Raw genomic sequence first — 23,316 nt, 5'->3', positions numbered from 1 at the left:
TTTGTCAGTAGCGCCTGTGATAAGTGCTTTGAGAGAGGGAGGGCAGGGAGCTGCTGGAGAGACACCCCAACGGGTCTGCAGAAGTTAGAGGAGGCTTTCTCCTGGAAAATATAAGAACTGAGACCGAAGAAAGTAGAAATTAGCTGAAGAAAGAGGAAAAGAGTTCTGGGTGGAAGGGATAGCATGTGCAAAGGCCTGGTATTTCTGAGGACCTAGAAGCTGTTTAGTAAGTACAAGAGGGTGAGCACCAAGAAGTGAGGATGGGGACACAGCAGCAGCCAGAGCACAGCATGGTGCAGCCATCCTAAATTTGGATTTTATTCTGTAGGCAATGGAGAGCTACTGAGGAGTTTTAAGTAGAGAGAGGCGTGATCAAATGTTCGCTTTGAAGGATCACTCTGCTTTGTGCGGAGCAAGGAGTTGGAGGGGCAAGACTGAAGAAAGTGTCAGATTGTGAGGGGTATACTGGGGGTCCAGGAGAGCAAAGATGGAAGCCTGGACTAGGAAGGTGGCTGTGGGGATGGAGAGCAGGGAATGATTCCTTAATATTTAGGGGTAGGTCTAAAGGTAGATGATTGACTACAGGAGAAAGGAGTGGAGGATTGGAGTGCTTAGTGAGGCTTGCATGGAGATAAGGACTTTGGCACCTGTGTGGGTGGTGATGATCATCACGGAGACGGAAAGGCTGGAGGAGGAGAGGTACCAAGCACATCACCACCTTTGGGCCATCCCTGCTTTTCTCTTCCCCTTGGGAAATTCCGAGTGTCCTGGAGACCGAGAATAAGTGCCGTCTCCTCCTTGAAGTTTCCCCTGAATCCTCCTCTGAACTGTAGCAACTGCCCACACCCTTTCCCACATGTATACATTGCTCTGAATTATTTCATCCGTTAGTCTTGTCTTTCCAACTAGGCTATGTGCTCCTTGGTAGCAGAACCATTTGTCCCAGCGACCCCCACAGGGCTCAGTACATGGCAGGTGTTCAATCTTTGGGGACTGTGTTAGTCACGGTTCTCCAGAGAAACAGAACCAATGGGATGTGTCTATATATAGAAAGAGATTTATTATAAGGAATTGGTTCATGCCATTATGGAGGCTGGCAAGTCCAAAATCTGCAGAATGGGCCGGCAGCCTGGAGACCCAGGAGGAGCTGACGGTGCAGATGGAGGCTGCAGGCAGCCTGCTGGAGATTTTCTCTTACTTGGGGAGGCTGCTCTTTTTGTTCTATTCACGCCTTCAACTGATTGAGTGAGGCCCACACACATGGCGGAGGGCAATCTACTTACTCGAAATCTACTGATTTAAATATTTATTTCATCCAAAGACACCCTTTGAGTTGACACATAAAATTCACCATGGCAGGGACTGTATGAATGATTTTACAGAAATCATAATCATGCTTTTAGGCTAAGTGGGTGGTCAGGTTGGCAAGGCTGTGACTTCTTGGATTTCACAGGCACCTATGTTGAAGTTGAAAGAGAATGCCTGGGCCCAGAGAGGTGATGTGGTTTTCCCAAGGTCACCCAGCAAGGTAGTGCCAGAGCCAGGAGTGAAACCCAGGTCTATAGACATCCAGGTTTGTGTTTTTCCTGCTACGTTGCACAAGGGACAGCTTGAGCTTGTGTATGTGTGTGAGCACATGTGTGCCTCCCTGTCAAGAGGCCAAGATACCTCATTGGAGCTGTGACTTCTAATTTTTAATTTGGAGATTATAAAACACGAAGAAAGGAGATATTTTTCCCCAGCTGTGTATTCTTTGTCAGCGAGCTTCTAAAAACAACAGTTTGGGCTGGAATACAGGGAAAGTACGACAACTTAGGACTTCATCAAAAATAACCAGTTCCAGGTCACTGAACAGAGGCAGCCTGAGGCCTGGGAGCCCCAGACAGTCTGATCTGGGTTTTTGTGGTCATCACGAGTCCTGAGGGCAAGGTGGAAACCTGTCAAGTTGACAGAGACAGGAAAGATTGAGGATCCAAAGTAGAAGGGTGGGAGTCACTCAAGGCCAGAGGTACACCCCAGTCACCAGGCCCCACACAGGCCCCAAATCGAGAGTTCCAGCCTGGGATGAGTTTGGAATTTCTAGTTAAGCATAAGGAAATTAGGAAGACCATGGAATTTAGACCAGAATACCTGGGACACAGTCTGGATTGGGGAACAGCCTGTTAAACTCTCCTCCAGAGTAACTGGTGTGCAATGATTGAGCCCTGAGTCTAAGTGCCTTGGGTTTAATCTATCTGTCTCTGTTTCTCCATCTTTCTTTCTCTTTCTCTCTCTCATGGGCTGGAAAATGCTGGCTCACATGTGCTGCTCCTTGGTAGCGTCAGAGGTCTGCACGTGAGGGTAAACAGCAGCAGGAGTCTGGCTTCTCAGGCGACTCTCTCTGGTCCCCTAGAAACTCTCTGGCCAACCAACAGAATTCTAAGCTGGTGGTCTCTCCTTTCACAAAGCCTTTGATGCAGCAAAGTTTATGAAGATATATACAGACAACCCTTGGAGGATACTGTAACAGGATTTGGTCTCATAGTTTCAGTATTTGTCAAGGCAGGAGAATCAGATACCAGTTATGGTCCACATGATGCCAACCACTCAGACGGAAAAGAACAATCTGTTTGTCACTTTGGCCCACTGACATTCCAGAGAACAGCAAATCCCCAACTTTCAGAATCTGTGACATGATAGTGATTGGATTCATTGTGCTTTCTTTCCCCTAACACTGCTGCATGGCCAGATTTCATCTTCTTAGCTAAAGAAGATGAAATCTTTGTAGAAAAGAGCTTGGAACCCCACAGTGTCACATGGGAGGACCAGTGAGTCAGTGCAATCGCAGCCACCTTGTCACAGACTCCAGACCCACAGGCCATGCCTCGAGCGCCGCATTTCAGAGACCACCTAATGGATAGATACCAAGACCCTGGATGGTGGGGAGTATGGAACCTGAAATTTTCAAGAGTGTGGTGAATGTTTGGAGCTCTAATCCAAACATGATCACTTCACATATATGAGCCAGAGCATCACGGAAAACAAGATTGGAATCACAATGGGAAGAGTGCAAAGCTCTCGGCTGCGAGAGAGGCAGGCCTGGCCAGCAGGCCAGTGCTGCAGACAAGCAAAAAAGAAAACATCAAGACTTTAATGGGAGGAGTTGGAGGATGGGTTGGTCTTCTTTCCCACTGTTCTGTTTCCATCCACAGAATTACTCAATAATTGGATGAAAGGAATTCCATAGATGTTATGAATTTGGAATTTTAGGAAAAAATATGATAAGACTCCTTGTAAATTTCAACTTGAGGTGGGTGCGGATTATTTTGGACAGCACTGCAGTCAGTTCGCTTCTGGAGAAATGGCCGGAGGTCGGAGGGACGGGTGGTTGCAGCTGCAATGTTGGTCACCAGTATTGGTGTGTGTGGACTGGCTGGATATTTGCAGCCTGAACCACTGAAGAGCACGGAGCTTCATCTCTGCCCAATCTCCTCTCCACACCATGTGTGGATTCCGGAATAGGAAGGGCTGGTGGACAGCAGCAAAGATTCCAGGACAGAACTTTTTATACTTAGAGATCCTTTCTTGGTGGGAAGAGACAGGAACTTAAAGTCCAGCCTGGAACCACACAATGAAATACATCTGTGAGACGCGAATCCTAAATACAAATATTTGAGCATTAGGAAGAAAGCTGGAAAAAATTAACGCTGAGAAAGACCTGGGTCAGGAAGGGGAACTGCAAATTTGTTTCGTGCTTGCCCTTGAGTTACCACTGGCTGACCCAGGGCTGAGGGATGAGGAGTGCCGGATGGGAGGTGGGGCAAGGAGGTGGTTGTTTAGGAGAAGCCAGTACTATTTAGGGCTGCGAACGAAAACAGCTGCAGGTCATGGGGAAGGGCAGTCAGTGACCTTCTTGTAGACGATGGCAAGACCATAGCCATAAAGAACTTAGAGACAAGAGTTTGTGTCCCAAGAGTGACAGATTCTGGAAGAGGTTCAAAGAGAAGAGGGTCTGAAAACTCAGCAGGAGGTTGGTTTAGCATCACTACTGAGCTCTTTCTGTTTTGCTAAGGAATAGTATTTTAGGATTTGCTGGTGGTCTGCACAGCATAAAAAAGGGAAAGCTGCAGGGGCCGGCCCGGTGGCATAGCGGTTAAGTTCGCATGCCCCGCTTTGGTGGCCCGGGATTCGCAGGTTCGGATCCCGGGTGCGGACTGAGACACTGCTTGTCAAGCTGTGCTGTGGCGGCGTCCCACATAAAGTGGAGAAAGGTGGGCACGGGTGTTAGCCCAGGGCCAGTCTTCCTCAGCAAAAAGAGGAGGACTGGCATCGGATGTTAGCTTAGGGCCAATCTTCCTCACAAAAAAAACAGGGGGCGGGGAACTGCAGAAAAAATCATGGCAGAGAAAGAGAGGCAAATGTTGTCAGAGTAAAGAATAAAGAAGTGAGAACTAGAAGGCTTCTCAGAGCCTGTCTTGTCTACTCTTTCAATGTCCAGAAGGATGGTGACATTCAGGTTAGAGAGAGGAGTGGTTCTGGCTTCCAGGGTTTTCTTGGGTTTTCTGCTGCAGAATGAAATAAGGGAAGAGACTTACGTTAGGTTCAAGACTGTCCTCACTGCTTATGGCGCTAGCTTGACCAATGACTCTTTTGGGGATGGAAAAAAGGTGAAAAACTAGAGGTTGGGTAAATGTTGAATTAGCGCAAACATCAGAAAGGGTATTTTCGGACATGCTTGGGTGGGTTACTGGAGCAATCCTGAGTGATCTTTCAAGACTTCATTTTTTCCCTTAGGGGCCACAAGAAGTCCACAGGTGGAAGGACAATTTGAGGAAGGGTGGGTGGGAGAAGAGGTTGACACTGTTGGAAAGAGAAGGGAGAGCTGATCTCCACTATGAATATCTTTTGGGGTCTTACCTCAAGAAATGCCTTTTTTGAGATCTTTTCTGCTCCCTGGAAATGTGGGGTTTCCCTCACCTACTTCTCATAGGTTCTGTGGGGCGTTTTGCCTTCAGAGAGATCTAGAGGCTGGCATATGTTGTTCCATCTAGAAGACCCTACTAACAACCCTAGTTGTGTTAGCTAGATTGAGTCCTGACTCTACTACCTGCCAAAGGGCTGAGCTGGATGCTGAAGATCACAGCGGATGTGGTTAAAAGCAAAGATTCTAAGACACCCCCTCCCAGAGATCTCGCATCAGAAATTCAGGTGTGGGGCCTGCAATCAATATTTACAAAAAAGCTTTTCTGATGAGCCTGATGTGTAGTGGGATTAGAAACCCCTCTGTCTCTGGTCATTGCTCAGAGGTGGGTCCTTACCTTCTAGAAGTTTTTGATATAAGACGGATAGCATCGACTTAACATCTGTAGTACTCTCGGACCATTGTAAGTAATGGCAGTAAATGTTGAACAAATACATAAGATTTATATATACGTTGTTTAGAACTCAAAGATAAATATATTTGTGTTACTGGAGTGTCACAATCAATCCAGACAATTACAAAATATGTAGGCATTTAATTGAAACATGCCTTCTCTTTTAGTCTGCACAAGGTGATCTTCCTACCACCACCTTCTTGTTTTTCTCAATTTTTAAAGTGGTTTCTACGGCACAGAGTCATAAGCCCTGTGCAGGGTGTAAGGGTTCCTTGGAGAGAAGCAAGATGTCAGAACACTGTGATGAATGGGATTTTTCAGGTTGTGTTGTTGTCTGTGTGTGTGTGTGCGCACACCTGTGTCACATTGGATAGGTTTCTAGATGTTTAATTGAAATGCCCTTACACCCAGCATGTAGTCTAAGAAACACGTCAAATGGATGAGGCTGCCAACAACAGGTAGTGAAACTTTCAAAATCTAGTGATGGAATTAAATTGACAACACGGTCATGACAGAGAGGAGGCCAATGGAAGAAATGGAGAAGGGGGTCTCGTCCGTCATGGCCTTCACCTGTGGGTGGGATGGATTGGTTGGTTCAAGAAGGCAAGGAGTGAGTCACTTTAAAGCACCTCTATCGCTTCTGTGGATTCCTACAGAGAAAATTGATCTTGTCGTCTCAAACAGGTTAGCAAGTCACCAGAGCAGCTTCCCCGAAGCTGGAGGCAGTCTTTGCTGCACACCAGATATTTGCTTGAAAAACAGAACAAACCCCTGGAGAATGTTGAAAGAGAGGGGTGCGGCCAATGCCTTTGGCTGACAGCACATTCAGAAGAGCTAAGAAAACAAGGGTATTAAACTCTAAAAATCTTTTAGGTTTCATTTACTCAGGCAAAAAGGAGTCGGGACTATAGCAATTAACTAAGTTTGATGAATAGATATAGCTGACCTGGCAAAAATCAGACCCGCAAGCTCTTTTTTCTTTAACGGTAGACTACACGGTCTTTACCATTCTCCTCCAACCCACCCGTCCTCTAACACACACAGACACACGCAGACACACACAGGCACACAAACACACACATTCCTTTTCTGCCTGTGAAAACTCGGTTTTACTTTCTCATCCGATTTACTTGTCTTCCAGTTCAGGGAACTATATACATTGAATTTCATTGTTCCCCAATTATTTCATGCAAGAAAATCTTATCTTTCTGAGAACAAATGCTGTATATTATGCTTCTACCTCCTTTTCTTTTCTTTTTTCCTTTTTTTCCCCTCCCTCCCTCCCTCCCTTCCTTCCTTCCTTCCAACCAAGGTCTGCCTGGCTAGTGCAGGCTCTGTGCTGAGCCTTCATTCATTGTTTTCTTCATTCACTAACCTCTCTTTATTAAGCATCTACTATGTGCCAGTCACTGGGCTAAGCTCTGGAGATACCAAGATAAAACAAATGCTCTCATCCTTCAGGTTGTTCATAGTCCAGCTGAGAAAATCTCAGATGCTCAGCAATCAAATTATAGACACACAATTTGTTGAATGTGATTGAATCTCTAATGTTGAGATTTACAACTTTAGAAATGGGTAAGTTGGAAAGACGTTAGAAAGAGATTTTAAAACAATTGAAAAGACCAAAATGATGGGGCCAATCAAACATGGCCAAGGGGGTTTGCATGTCCCCGTTCAGCTCTCTACAGCATTCTTATAAGTCACCCAGCTTTCAGAAAGACTGGTTTCCAAAGAGGCTGGGAGACGTGTCCCACACTCCTGTGATAACTCAGACTTGGGAAACCCAGAGTGAAGGCAAGTGAAACCAACCTGACCACTTGTTCTAGCCACATGTGAATCTTACTCTGGTGAAAATTCTCTATAACTCTCCTAGGGCTTGGCATACCTTTTACAGTCAAAAGAACTTTCCTCAGACTTCCTAGTTTCTCTGACCTTTGAGAATAATTTTCTCCTTCACAGTTTAAAAAAGAGATAGAGTGAGGGGAAAAAAGGAAACAGGATAAATGAAAGAAAATGTTTTAATAAATCCTTGATTGTAAAAATGAACACAATCTTCAGGCGAAATGAACATGATTCAGAGAAGGGACTGGGCATTTGGAAAAAGTGGATTTTCCCACTGAGTAAAGTCCTTGCTTACTTCAGGGAACCTCAGACGAGCCTTGGTGTAAGTAGATCACTTCAGAGTAAATTGTTTAATTTGATCTGGGGATGAAATGTACCTTGTACACCTCCTTTTTCAAGGAACTGACATATTTCCAGCTAGTAATTCAGTTTACTTAAGAGGAGGACAAAACAGGTCTGGGCATTTCCAGAAAGTCTAGGATGGCAAAATTTCCCCACTCACCCCCCACAGTGTCTCTCTCTCTTTCACACACACACACACACACACACACCCCTGTCTTCACCCATATGGGTGGGGCCTCTTGCACCAAGCTCTGGCAATTTAGATTCCCATATAGTTGTTATTGCATGAAGAAGACTGGCCCTGGGATGAAATTAGCTGGTTGAATCCTTGTCTGAAAAAGTGGCAGACGTGTCAAATACACAGTGCTCACACCTGGTGTGCAGTGAGTCCTGTTCTTCATGGATAAGGATGCTTATTTTGTGGATCTGATTTGTGTAGACCCCTCTCAGGGTAGAGGAAGAGGAGCCTCTGGGTGCATTACTAATGACAGTGGATTTGAGGTTTGGAGACCTCAGGGACACATTGGACATGGCCTATAAAAAGGGATTTGGGGGCCTTATCTCTCAAAATGTGGGAAAAGAAATAATTTTAGAAAATTGATATTTTGCAGGTTATGGATAATGTAGTCTGAGGAATTCTGTTTGTCTTTCCAGTCTATGAATTGCTTCTATGTCAAGGATTTTGGTGGGCTGTTCTCTGTTTACTAAGGAACCACCTCTCCTCCCTGAAAAGGAGAAAGTGGGCTTATATGATAGCCAGAAGATTCAAATAAGAAACAAGAAAAAATACTCAAACTCTATCTTGAAAAAAGGGATAAAAGCACTAGATGACTCTGCTATAAATCTGTTGTTGGTTCTTGTCTTCATGTCTGTTTCATGTAGGTTAAATTTGACTTATCTTAATGTCTTCTGAAATTTTGTTGCATTGAGGTGTCCAAAAAATTGGCCATCACCTTGAACATGAAAATCCATCCCACAAATATTTGTGTGCCTACACTGTGCCAGGCACTGAAGGAGGGATAGATAAGACCTCAGGTCTCCTTAGGTGAGTCAAATTCCTGACCTACCAATAGAGGACCCCACGGCTCAAAGTACGAAACTGCCCTGTCCTATGTCCCAATCAACATATGGCTGTGGGCTTGATCCAAGAAAGAACAGGAATGTTTTCAAGGGGGAAAGAGTGTCTAGAGAGTGTTTCTTCTAAAATGCTGGATTAAATTGATCATCCACATCATCAGATCATGGTCACTATTATGATGTTTCATTTGAGCTTCCACTCTAGCCCTCCAAGATGGTGGCATGCTTTCTATGGGAAGGCAAATTGAGAAGGCCTCACCTCACCAGGGATTCCAGTTGAGCAAGCCAGTCTTGCCACTTTTCATAAAGGTGATAGGGTTAGGAATTCACCTGGGCAGGCTAGACAGTAATAAGACTCTTTAAGATATATGTCACCCCACCATGAAACCATTAAAGTGAGGCAGGGAAAACACTCAAAGGAACAAAATCAACTTCTTCCCCAGCCTGTATTGGGGGATCTCCTTGGACTTTGTTGCTGTGGTGGCGCATGGTGTCAAAAGTGCGTGTGTGTGGGTGTGTGTGAGAGAGAAAGAGAGAAAACATTAGCGCCATGCTTTTTCTCTCAAAGATAATTCTCCTTCTTCATGTCAATCCCCAAAGAACGGGATTGGGGCTTATCCTCCAAATATTCTAGCTTCTCTTAACTGTTCACTTGCCATTCCAGAGTCTGCCTAAGTATTTCAGACTGTAAGATGAAATACACTTTATATTACTGGCTTTCTTGACGTTTAGGGCAGTGTTCTCTAGCTTTTCTCAACTTCCTCTCTTTCCAGAGCAGAATTGCCCTTGGTGGACAAGTCTCTATTTCCCCAGCTCAGATGAGGAGGTGACAATGGGAACTAGGGTGGGGCTGGGGGTTGGCCCAAGGGTGGGAGAAGTGTTAGCAGAGACCCCACCAGGGTTTCCAAGGCCTTCTGCTACTCAGACATAGAGGGGGGTTGTTGCTGGGCAGGAGATCTGTGGAGGCCCCCACCTCCCCAGCTCCATGCCACTGAGCCCACTGTGGGCTCAGCCACCCATTCTGAGGGGCACTGTTGGATATGAGTAAAAGAGGCTGAAGCTTTGTGGACAAAGTATTTTTTTAGTGACTCCAGTGGGCTCTCTAATCTCTCAATAAGACTTAGTGAACCAGAAAATGCCATCCAGTATTCACAGGAAAATGCCATCAGTATTCAAGGGTCTCGACTATGTGCTCTAATGACTTGTGACCAGTGATGATGTATAAACCGAGGCCAACAGAATGGAATTGGTTTACCCATGGTCACTCTGGTTGTTAGTGGCTGAAGTCAGACCTCCAGCATCCCAGCCCAGGGCCTCTGCTCCTGCACCATGAGGCTGTGTGCTTGTGGAGTGTCCTCTCTGGAGATTTTGGGGTGGGGTCATTCTGGCTCCTGGTCTCCGTCCTGATCTAGAGAACTTTCACTCCACTTTGCTCTTCTCAGCTAGACCTTTTACATGCTCTCTTCCAGTGCTCCAGCCAACTGCTCACCCATCCTGAAACTCAGAAAAGGAAAAAGAAATCTGTGTGACCCATGGAGAATTTCGTTGCAGACAAAGCCAGCCCCAGCCCCTCCCTGCTCTGTTCCGTCAGCAGTCTTGAAATCAGTTTTCTTTGGCCTGTCATCCGTAGGATTTTCACAACTTTGGAGGTGCCCGACTCTCAGTGTCCTGCTGGGTCACCATGCCTCAGTCAGAATTTGAAATTTGCTACTGTTCCTTAAAATCTTTTTTCCAGGAGTTTGACATATCAGCTTGCCTTATCTTGCACTCAATTAGTTTTTGGCTCTGATTGTTTTTTTTTTTCATATTACAGTTTGAATTGGCTAACAGACCTATTGGTTTGCTCCATCACCAACTTGACGTGCTTTGGTTTTGAGTTTTAAGCAGATCCTGGCCCCAGGTAAAATTGTGAAATTGTTGAAACGTGTCTCTGGCACCCAACCCCTCCTATCTCCTGCCCTTTGCTTCCCTGAGTTTGCCCGGTGATAGCTTGGAAGTTTTTGACAAATGTAACCATTTTATCTGATTAACCAGTTACATTTGTATAGTAACAGCATTTTTAAGATAATTTAGGCGTCTTCCCATCCCTACCTCTCTTCAGTTGTGCCAGAAGTTGGTGGTCTCTAAACTTGGTTGATCATAGAATAGCTGGAGATTTTCATTCCAAATACAGATTCCCAGGCCTCAACTGGGGACAAAAGAAGGAAATCTGGGTTGAGGCCTGAGGATTGGTATTTTTTAACGAGCTCTCCTGGCAATTCTGATAATTAACCATTGACCTCCAGTTGAAAGGTTCTTTCCAACCCTGAGATTTGGTGACCCTATGATTTTACCCTCATCATAGCCCTGAGAAGAATTATAATGATAATAACAATAGCTAATATATTAAGCATTCACTAGATATCAAGTTCAGAGCTAAGCACTTTATATGAATTATCTCAGGAGTGAGGATATTCTTTTTTTTTTTTTTTTTTGCTTGAGGAAGATTGTCCCTGAGCTAACATCTGTGCCCATCTTCCTCTATTTTGTGTGTGGGATGCTGCCACAGCATGGCTTGATCAGCAGTGTGTAGGTCCGCGCCCGGGATCTAAACCTGCGAACCCTGGTCCGCGGAAGCAGAGTGCTGAACTTAACCACTACACCCCTGGGCTGGCCCCAGGAGTGAGGACATTCTTAATTCCTCTTCAACAGAGAGAAATTTAAGGCTGGTGTTGATCAAGATTATCTGGTGGAGAACTGACTAGAGTCTTAAAGTTCCTGTAACTACTAGAGGAGTAAAAATTCTCCAAATTCTCCACTCTGGTTTCCAGGGTTCTTTGTGGGGTGTGGAGTCAGTGAAGGTGGTCTTAGGTCATTCGATCTACAGCCCAGCTGTGAAGTCCTTAGAACAGGGAATGTGTCTTATTCTTTTCCCTCTCCCCTTCCCCAAGACACTCCAAACATCCTGCCTGGAGAAGAGAAGACCCATGGAGTGTGTTTGTTGAATTGGAATTATCTGTAACCCAGGTCTTCTGACTTCTAGCCCAGGGCATTTCTGCTTTTTTGGGACTTAATGAACTCCAGAACCCCAAGGTATAAATTGAGAACAGGGCTTAATTTTTCATCTCGTGGATAGATGTTTGGGATTTTAAAGACTCAAATCATGCAAATTACAGAGATAATTATCTCTAATGATGAAATTTCTGGTCAAGTAGACCAGCTTTGGGAAGGTGTAGGTTGTAAATCCACATATATGTGGTCGCTTGTTTTTCAACAACTGCACCAAGGCAGTTCAATGGGGGAGGAAGGTCTGTTCGATGAGTGGTACCGGAACAACCTCATAATAACATGGGGGATAGAAAAAGAAACTCTTGGCTGCTACCTCATACTATACACGCAAGTTAATTTCAAATGGGTCATAGACTTAAATGCAGAAGCGAAAACAAATAAAACTTCTAGAAGACAACATAGGAGAATAACTTTGCAACCTCAGAATAGGCAAAGCTTTCTTAGACAGGTCATACAGTTACTAACTACACACACACACACAAAAAAACTGATAAATTGGATCTCATCAAAATTGAAAAGCAAATAAATTTCTGTTCATCACAAGATACTATTAGGAAAGTGAAAATGCAAGTTATAGTATGGGAGAAAATATTTGCTAAAAAACGAAATATCCAGAGCATACAAAAACTCTTACAACTCAGTTATAACAAGGCAAACAACCCAGTTAAAAAATGAGCACAAGATTGAACAGGAATTTCACAAACAAAGATATCCAATTGGCCAATAAGGTACTCAGTATTACTAGTCATCAGGGAAATGCAAAATAAATTAATAAAGGTATTACTGTTCACATATTAGAATGGCTAAAATTAAAATGACTGACAGTACAAAGTGTTGGTGAGAGTGTGTACTTCTGGGACTCTCATGAGCTGCTGGTGAGAGGACAAAATGATGCAACCAGTTTGGAAAACAGACATTTTCTAACAAATATCAACATATACCCATTCCATGACCCAGCAATTCCACTCCTAACCATTTACCCAAGAGAAATGAAAATATTTGTCTAAGAAAGACTTGCCAGGAATGTTGCATAGCAGATTTATCGGTAAAAGCCCCAAACTGGAAACAACCCAAATGTCCCTCAACAAGAGATGAGGTAAACAAGTTGCAGTATGTTAATAACATGGACTGCTATTTAGCAATAAAAAAGTCACTGATACAAACAACAACATAGATGATTCTCAGAAATAGTATATTGAGTGAAAGAAGCCAGTCACAAAGACTTTATGTTGGATGGTTCTATGCATATGAAGTTTGAGACAAGCCAAAATGAATCTAGAGACGATAAACATCAGAAACGTGATTATCTCAGAGGGGAGGGAAGATACTATCGCGTGGGCAGGGGCATGTATAAACCGTTCCAGTTATCTATTGTCATGCGACAAACTACTCCAAAACACAGTGGCTTAAAACAACAACCAGCTCATTCTATCCCACAATTTTGTGGGTCAGGGATGCAGGCAGGGCTCGACTGCCTGATTCTTCCTTTCCACATGCACTGATGCCTTGGTTGGCGGTGAGGGTCCAAGATGGCTTCCTTGCAGATCTGACATCTTGGCGGGGCTGGTTGGAAGGCTGGGCTCAGTGGGACAGGTGACTGGAGCGCCTACATGTAGCCTCTCCACATGGTGACCTCAGGTGGTCAGACCTCTTATCAGTTGCTCAGGGCACTGAGAATGAGTGTTCAGAGAATAAGGCAGAGGCTTCATGGCCGCAACTGGCCTAACCTTGGCAGTCACGCTGGGTCCCTCCAGCTGTATTCTATGGGTCAAGGCAGTCACAAGCCTGCCCAGGTTCAGAGAGAGAGCACATAGACCCCACCTCTCAAAGGCAAGAGTGTCCAAGAATTTGCCACCATGTTTTAAAGCTGCCCTAGGAACATTCTGGGGCTGGGGGAAATATTCTATATTTTGATTATACATTATTCTATATTTGATCTGTATATACATGAGTATGTACAAAATTATTGAGCTGTATATGTAAGGTTTGTGCACTTTATGTAAATTACACTGCAATTTAAAAATCTGCAGAGTGCTTTACATCCATCACTGTCATTATTTTCACAACAATCCTATGAGTCAACAATTATTATCTCATTTATAGGTATCTCATTTTACTTAGTAGGTTGGCCAATATCAGACAGAATCAGGGTTCAAATCCAGGTTTGTCTGATCCCAAAGTGTCTTCTCTTTCCACAGTATCATGTGACAGGGACAAAATGGTTCATTCATTCATCCATTCATTTATTCTTCAATTAATATCTACTGAGAACCTACTGTATGTTGGGTACTGGGCTAAGAACTGGGGACAAAGAGAAGAATAACACATATCCTTGCCTTCAAGGGGCTCATGGCTTACAAGAGGAGACAGATCTGTATATAAATGTCGTTCTACATTGTGATCAGTATTATATTCCACTGAACATGTTTTCTGAACTCCCAAATCAGGATCCCATGAAATATCTGGTACCCATGGACACAAAAGGATAGAATATTTGAATCAGAACTTGTTCTAGAAAACATACTAGTGCTAGTCATAGCAGACTAGTGCATTTACAAAGTGCTAATGGGCCCAGGAGAAGGAGGCCTGGAAAAGGATGGGAACGTTGCTCAGGGCCTCCTAAGTGCCTGGCACTGTGGGAGAGCTTTACATTCATTATCTGTCCTCATCCTGACAACATCCCCAAATTAGTGTTATTTGCTTCGTTTTGCGGGCGAGGAAACTGAGACTAGAAAAGATTAAGGAATTTTTCCCCGGTCACGTAGCCAGTGGGTAGCAGAGTCTGGGTCTGAACCTAGACTGGCTGTTTATTTTGGGGGAGGGCTTGAAAAGTCATTGATTTTTTTATGCCTTCTTTTGACTTTTGTTGACCCTTGGGGGCTGCACACTTACTGTGCTCTTGCTTGTGTTTACGTCCCCCAAACTCAGTCTGACTTCCAACTGGTTATGCGAGAGCTGATCGTTAAATTTCCTCTCAACCCCCAAGTTCAGTGACAGTCATGTTGAAGGCTTGAAATCGACGATAGCGGGAATGTTCACACCACAGAAACCAGCAAATGCTGCAAATCAGGGTTTTATTTTTGAGGTGGGCGGCTGATGAAAGAGACCAGCTTCTCCAGAACACCACTGCTTAACTTCCCCAGAACCAAGACCCTGAATGTCTACGCTTAGTCACGTCTACAACCTTTCGACTTCGCATTTAAGAAATGGCTTTATCCTGTTAAATTCTTGTATGTAAATTTAATTTGCTTAGATGTTATTCTGTTAAAAACATTTTTTTTTTTTTTTGGTTTTGGGGTTTGAATTTGATTGATTTTATCATTTACTTTTTTATTCCTTCTGCTTTTCCTCATTTTTTTGTGTGTGTGTGTGAAGAAGATCAACCCTGAGCTAACATCCATGCCAATCCTCCTCCTTTTTCTTTCCCCAAAGCCCCAGTAGATAGTTGTGTGTCATAGGTGCACATCCTTCTAGTTGTTGTATGTGGGACGCCATCTCAGCATGGTCGCACAAGCCGTGCATCCGTGCGCACCCGGGATTCGAACCCGGGCCTCCAGTAGCGGTGCCCACTTGCATTTAACCGCTAAGCCGCGGGGCCGGCCCCTGCTTTTCCTCATTTTAATCGCAATTGGGATCAATGTGGTCCAGCTTTGAGCTGCCATGCCTTCCCCTTTGACCTTGTTGCTGGAACCCCAGGTGAACCGCTACCCTCACCCACCACCCAGTCCTGTGACCGCACAGGGCCACCTGCTCTGAGACCTCAGTTTCTGTTATTGCTGTGCAGGGATCCATCTTTCACGCCGTTTTCTTCCTTGGCGTTCACAAGCTGTTGGAGTTAGCTGGCTTTGACTAACAGGTGTTGATCTCTTGGAAACAGCCTTTTCTTCTTCATCAGCTCCCCAACGCGTCTCACGATTGTCACCAGCCACACTGAGATATGAGAGCCTTAGCTGGAGATTACAGAAAGTGTGTGGTGCTCCATCAGTCAGCAGTCTTGGAGGCCCCATGGCATTGTGCTGGCCTGAGTTTACAGACAGAGGCCTCTGACCAAGGCTGGGGTGTACCCTGGGTTATTTCTTCAGGAGAGGGTCGGGGGCTGATTTTCTAGTTTTTCTGGTCACGTGGATGGAGTTACCTCATCTATCTTCTGCTTAAGCTCTCCCTGTACCTAAATAAAGATAACGTGAGACAGCTATGGAGGTGTGAGCAAACCAGCTCATTCACGGACTGACCCGGGATCTTGGCAACCTGATCTTACTGTTCTACATTTATTGAGTGCTTACTGAATGCCAGATGCGCTGCCAAGTGCTTCGACAGCATTGCCTCATTTAATTCTGACAACGACTCTGAGGAGGGAGCTAAGCCTCAGAGTGATTACATAACTTTTTCACAGTCACATGGTAAGTAAGTGTGTGAGTCAGAATTTGAACTCAGAATCGCCTGGTTCCAGTCAACATAATCTCCTAACCCCTCTGCTATGCTCTCCTGGCTCTCTGGAGGATGCAACAATTTAACCCTCTGTTAATAACATCTATCTATGTGCCAGACTTGGAGATATAGGGGTAAATGGGACGCAAGCTCGCCTTGGAGAAGTTCTCAATCTAGTGGATGAGACAGACTTGAACACACATAATTCTCATCAGGGCATCAATAGGAGTTTGAGGAGTTGAAGTGGAATTGAGAAGGGCATGGACCCTTGTGTTTGGGGATGGAATGAACCTGAGGACGTTTCCTGAAAGGGAGTGGGGGGTACCTGAGCAGGGTCTGACGAGTACAGGACCCACCTTCTCTCACTGAGTGCAAAGTCTCTGTCTACATGGAGACAGAGAAAGCAGTAAGCCATCCTTAGCCTCAAGGTTCCCCTCCCATGCCCCTTCTCAGGGGGCGATGCCAAGAATGTGCCTCTCTGGAGCCTGTGGTTCACTCCTGCTTCTAGACCATGCTCCTGATATTGAGACTCTGAAATTCCCTCCGGAATGGCCCTGAAACTTCCCTGGGTCTGTCCTTCCAGGGGTGGACTGCACAGACAGTTTTCCCATCCCTAGGCCCCAGCGTGGCCGAGGAGAGGCTATTTGCAGGGTCCAGGGGCTGTGGCCTGAGCTTGGACAAGTAGCTTAGAGGTCCACATATGTACGTGTAGGTCTCGTTGTATGGCAAGAAGCTGGGGGAGGGAAGAGAAGAGAGGCGTGCCATTGGCCAGAGTCCAGAGGCTGGGGCCCAGGGACTGAAGGGCACTTCTAAATTCAAATCTGACCTTTGAGATCATTATGAAAGTTTTCTTTTTTGGAAGAATTTTACAGGAGTTACAAAAATAGTACAGCGCTATATGGAGAGGTCTCGTATATCTTTGACTCAGCTTTCCCAAATATCAATATCTTACACAACCACAGTACCATTATCAAAATAAATCAACATTGGCACAGCAGTATTAATTAAATGACAGACTGAAAACTAGTAACTGATGCCTAAGCCAGACAGGCCCTCATCTCTAAGGGGATGACTGCACCTTCCAAAGCTGGAACTGGGGCCCTGGTTTTTGAAATTTCCAGTCACACAAGAGGTGCATCTTGCCAACCCACCCACCATCCTGGGAAGCCAGAGGACTTGGGGGGCTTAGAGGTTCACCCAGAGGCCAGGCATTAGCCCAGTGACATCCATCTGGAAGTCCCCGGTGGCTCTGATTCCGCCATTTATGGTCTGATGGGGGAGCCAACAGTGTCCTCTAGGTCTTAGATACATCTCATGAGAAGCTCCCAGGATCCAAGCATTGGAAAGCTCTGAGTATTAGATCATGTTAGATTTTAGACTATTAGATTATATTAGACAATACAGGTGTTTGAAGAAGACAAACGTCTCATGCAGATATGTACACTCACAATACGCATCTTTTTCTTCTTCATTCCCCTCTCTTCACCTTGCTGTCCACCTGCTGAGGAGTGGAGAGCATTGGACTGGAGTCAGGAGGGCGTGGGTCTCTGCTCTGAGCTCAGGGACCTTGGGCAGATAACCCCACCCCTTCACCTCCCTGCTGACACCTGAGCGGAAGCTCATCTCTAGGATCTTCGAGATCTTTCACCTCCAACCTGTATTCTCCTTCTCCGTAAGTGATTTTTCCTCAACTCACTGTCTCTCATTCCACATCCTTCTCATTTTCCTCTGCTCTTCCCTCTCTCATCTTTCTGCTTTTCTCGTACTTTCCTCCTCCTCCTCCTCCTCCACGTTTCCGCTTGTTTCTCTCACCCTCTTCCTTGCTTCTCTTTGACTCCCTCTCCTTCTCCTCATCTCCCCACGCATCCCTCCCCTCCATTTAGGTATAATCCGTGTTACACAGAGGGCCTTGATGGCCCACCAAGTGTTTGTGGCAATTATTTCAAATGAGAGGGGAAAAAAGAGGGAATTAAATCATCGTGTTGGCAGCTGGCAATTTGCTTCAATCGCACAAAAATGTCCCCGGCTTCCTCGGATATTGAAACCTTGATGAAGAACAGATTTTCTCTGGCCTGCGAATTCCCCTCCGTCCGAGTTTGGCCGAGGACTGCCTGGCTTGCTGTTATTACAGGCGTTTCGAAGCGTTCCCTGTTCGGCAGAGTTGGAATGCGTTTCAACCAACCCCTGTATTGCTGTCACACTATTTTTATTTGTAATGAGGGTGTATTAAAATATATATGCGTTTCCACTGATTTCTGGCTCTGGGGAGGCCGGGATCTGATGACGTCCAGGCAGGAAGGCCTGGGTTTTTCCACCCTCTCTCCATGGGGAGACTGCTGGAATTCAGGCACTCCACACTGTCCTCACTCCCTTGTTAGATTTCACTGATGTTAATAAACATTTTCCTTTCTTTGGTTTCCTCAGTGACCTAGAATCAGATACGTCAGTTGGATGGGTTCTTCCAGAGGCCATCTTCTCCATTCCCGGCACACGCTGACCACGGGCCTGAATTGGGTACAGTCTGAGTGAGGGATGATACCAAAAAAGAGGAGTCAACCACATGGAGAAAATGTATGGGTCTAGATATGCAGCTACTTCATTGTGATTCTGTTCATGCGCGGGGGACACTGGAGTGAACGGGTGAGGAAAGCAAGGGGCATGGAGGCCAGCCTGCCAGGCTGGCTGATGAAGCTGTGAAGGAGGGCAGGGGCGGTTCGGGAGCAAGGAGCACTGGATGGTGGGAAGGCCAGAAGCAACGGCTACTGACAGCGAGCTTCTCTTTTTTGGAAAGACCTTTAGCACCTCTGTCAGGGTAGATCCATCCATCTTTTATCAGCAGATAACCTCCCCACCCGAGCACACCTGGATGCAAGCTTTTTGGGTCAGAGTCATGGCAATTTTGGCCATAGAATTCCAGAGTTGGTGGGATCTTAGGAAAATATAGTCCAGGGATCTTAACCTGGAGTTTCTGAGAGTTCTAAGAATGCCCTGAAACAAAAAAATTGCATATGTGCCCATTTTGTCTGGGGCTTGGGGGCAAGGTGTAGCTTTCATCATTCCTAAGAGAGGCTGTGATCCAAATTGTCTTCAAATGATTGGTCTAGTTCAGTCTCCACATTGACTCTTTGGGGAACTGAGGACCAGCAAGATGCTGTGGCTTAATTGAGGTCTTGTAGAGAGTCATTGTAATTCTTTCCATCTACGGATGATGAAACAGGCCTGGGGAATTCTAGTGACTCAGCCAGCTAGCAGCAGAGCCAGGCTACAGCTGGTGAGCTGGCTCTCAGTCTGGGCTTCTTTTGTACATCCTTGTCTTTCCCGCTCTGCCACGGCTGCCTTCTTATGTCTCCTCATCCATACCAGGCCACAGCAATGTCTGTCTGTCCCAGACTTTATTCTTTACTTCTGAGAACTGACAGTCCTAGAAAGGTGTTTGAACAGGGCTGGTTTTCACGAGACTGGTCTTCCCTGTGATCTTGTTTAAAGTCAACATCCTAACGCACAGTGTACTGGCCCCAACATCTTTGGCTTAGAGGCCAGATGAATGGAAACTTTAAGACTTGAGCTTAATAGTGTGTGATGCAGCCCCATTCATCACCACTTACTACAGCTAGAACTCATGCTCAATTTGCCCCAAGCAAATTCGCTAGCAAAATCAGGTGGTGTGAGGGTGCATGGGGTCAAGAGGCCTTGGTAACAATTTGCTTAAATCTGTCTGGCTTTGTCATTTGTCACCAGGGACTCTAAGCTCCAGCTCCTCTGAACAGCTTTCTGTCCTTTGAATACACCATGCTATTCCACACCTTCGGTACAAACTGTTCCTTTCACCTGGAACACCCTTCCTTTGGAAATGCTCTCATTTTTTTAAGAGTTGCCCCCCAAGTCGCCCCCACTGTAAAGCTCTCTGTGACTCTCCTAGGCACAGTTGGGTCTCCCTCTTTGCCTTTCATTTGCCTGCTATAGAGCTCATCCCAGGGTTTGGGGAGCACTGGCTTAGATGTCAATGTCCCAGCTGGACTGTGCACTCCTGGAGGGTGGGGACTGTTGAGAACACTAAAGGACAGTGATTTTCACTGGGGACCATTTTGTGCCCCAGAGGAGGGGGAAGTGTTAGTGGCCTCTAGTGAGCAGAGGTCAGAGATGCTGCTAAACATCCTACAAGGCCCAGGACAGCCCCCAACTACAAAGAATTTTTGGATCCAAAATGTCAATAGTGCCGTTGTTAAGAAACCTGCCATAGGGAATCAATAACCTGTGGTTGAATTCCTCAAACAGCTGGCACCAATGTGTGAAGGGTTAACCCAGTCTGAGAAGAGCATAACTGTTTCCAGCTCCTAGTGGACGTGACAAGGGGTGCTGCCTTTGACAACAAAAATTTTAAAGAAAGTTTCAAATGCTTGGTTTGTGTTCTAAGAACGTTTTGTGAATCTGCCAGCCCTTGGAGAAGACGGCATTGAGGTTTCCTTCCAACCCTGGTATTCTAGAATTCAGTGCATATTAAACATGTCATAGACAGGCAGGGATAAAGGCTACTGGCTCTTTGAATGGGAGACCTCATTTAGGAAGATTACATCTTTTTGAAAATTTCTCATGCTCTCAAAGGCACTCAAGTTCTTTAAATGAGGTGTTTTTTTTTTCCCCTTTGAGAACTTATTGCAAGATAAGAGACAGACCACAAGTAGATTTTTAGGCATATTCTACCTAATCAGCCATATGCTTGAGTGTTTATCTTGGAACAAACACATGGATGAACTAGCCTTAAACAGTCAGCATATAAACTAAGAAATTTTCTGTAGCTCCCCAAGTCATTATTGGTGAAGCATGCTAGTTAGGAAGGCTAAGGCAGAGACAGCACCAACATGAGTGTCCATTCAGGATGAGGCTGGAGCTGGGATGCTGGGAAGGAGAGGGATATGCCAGTTCAAGGCAAGGAAGGCAGGGAGAGGGAAAGAGGGATAAAACAAGGTTGTTTGGTGGACCAGATAGACTAGAGAAAGGCAAGGGGCAGCAGAGTGGAGTGTGGGTGCTCCAGGGAGGCTGGCCTGATGGCAGTGGAGGACGGAGTTATCAACATGATCCTGGATGGGTTGAGTCATGTGGGGAGGAGAGTCCAAGGCCACAGAAAGATGTTTCTATATCTCTAATAGTAGTGATCCCCAGACCCAGCCACTCATCACAATAACCTGTGCCCCTTTGAAATATTGAAATTCCAAGGCCTCATCCCTGGAGGTTCTGATACTGTAGGTCTGGGGTGAGGACCAGGAATCTTTAGTTCACAAGATTTCCCCAGATGATTCTGATGCCCATTCAGGTGTGGGCGTCAGTGCCCCAGATTAGAGAAAACCGAGGAGGTTCTGATGGCCGAGGAGTTGCTGGGATACTGATCATTCAGTCAAGGAAACTGAACAGATCTGGGACTACTTTCAGTGTTGGGAAGGGTCTCTGTCCTTAAGGGGCTGGTAAAGGGGTTCAGAAAAGGCAGTGGGTGCAAATTAAAGAGAACTGACTGTGTAAACAATACAGGAAGCCCTCGTAAGTGGCAGTAAATGATCACAGTGGCTGGGATGGTCAGAGTACATCAGGGCAGGGGCGGGGTAGATGTGAGCTCTTCTGGAATGGTGGGTACCATTTCAATGGGCAAAGTGGACTCGGCTAAAGGCTGCTGGCCTAGAAAGATGGGGAGGCTAAAAGAGGAGGAGGTTATGGGGTGAAGGGTGACATATCCAGAGTTTGGACCACGGCTTCAGTTTCGGAGTCAAGGAGGATGGGCCTGGTTAGGAGTCTTTTGGGAAATGCAGTGGATGGGTGCCAGGTGTTGCTGGGGACACTCTCTTCTCTTCCTCGTCTCAGGGCTGTGCCGTTATCCTTCTCATAGAGGGGCCTGCTCTAGACCAGGGCGAGTGGCTGCAACTCACCAGAGACTTGGCAGATAGGTCCGCCGTTGAGGAGAGTCTTTGGACGAGAGAGTTTAGGAACTCTTGAGGACTCTGCTGATGTCCAGGCTGCAGCCATTCCCACCTAGGGGTGTGATCATATTTGTCCCTAATCTTTACAGCCCTGTCTACATGTTTTTCTCTTCCCCCCAAATAAAACTGATTAGATGATTTTGCTCCTCAAGAATGGCCTTATAAAAAAAGCTTGCATTTATTGAGCAGCTATTCTATACCAGATATATAGCAAAAGGGCTTCTATTACATCATATTATTTGATCTTAATGTAACCTCTTGAGATAGGTACTATATTAGAGTAAGTACCAGAGAAAGAGAAGCGATAAGATCTCTCCCTCTGGCTCTCTCTTATCTATCTATCTATCTATCTATCTATCTATCTATCTATCTATCTATCTATCCATCCATCCATCCAACTATCTAGATTTATTATAAGGAATTGGCTCATGTGGTTAAGGGGGCTGGCAAGTCCAAAATCTGCAGAGCTGATGTCCCAGTTCAAGTCCCAAGGCCAGCAGGCTGCTATAACACCAGGAAGAGTTGATGTCCCAATTCAAAGACCATCAGGCAGGAGCATTCTCTCTTCCTCAGGGAAAGGTCAGTCTTTTGTTCTTCAGGCCTTCACCTGATTGGATGAGGCCCACCCTCATAATGGAGGGCAACCTGCTTTACTCAGTCTGCTGATTTAAATGTTAATCTCCTCTAAACACACCCTCACACAAACACCCAGAATAGTGTTTGACCAAATATCTGGGCACCCTGAGGCCCAGCGAGTTGACACGTAAAGTTCACTACCACCACAAGTACTATGAGGATCAGCATCCTTATTGTGTAGATGAGGCGGGGAGGTATGGATAAGTGAAGTCATGTGCACAAGGTCACACAGCAGTAGGTGGCAGAGCTGGGGTGTCAGCTTATGTAGCCACAGTCTGACCTTCTTAAGCTCTGGCCTTACTATCTCCCTCAGGAAGGGGGAATTGGCAGCTCATCTTGATGTGATTTAGGAGACCAAAGCGGACATCTCAGGCCTCTGAATGTATCTACTGCCATCTTGCTAGATGCCTGGACTTCCTCCAGGAATTGAAATCTTTTTCAGGACACCATTATGCATCTTGCCTTGACTGTGGTTCTTTGTTTCCTGGGGGCAGATGGGTGTCTTCCAACAGCTAGTCAATCAGCAAGTCTAATTCTGTCTGATTTCTCTAGCAACGCTGCATCCTCGGTGGGACAAGGGATGGAGAGCTAGATAAGTAAATTCTCCTGGAGCAAGCTTGCTC

The sequence above is a fragment of the Diceros bicornis genome, chromosome 37 (assembly GCF_020826845.1).
Source record: "Diceros bicornis minor isolate mBicDic1 chromosome 37, mDicBic1.mat.cur, whole genome shotgun sequence".
Lineage (NCBI taxonomy): Eukaryota > Metazoa > Chordata > Mammalia > Perissodactyla > Rhinocerotidae > Diceros > Diceros bicornis.
Note: the sequence above shows the minus strand (reverse complement) of the source record.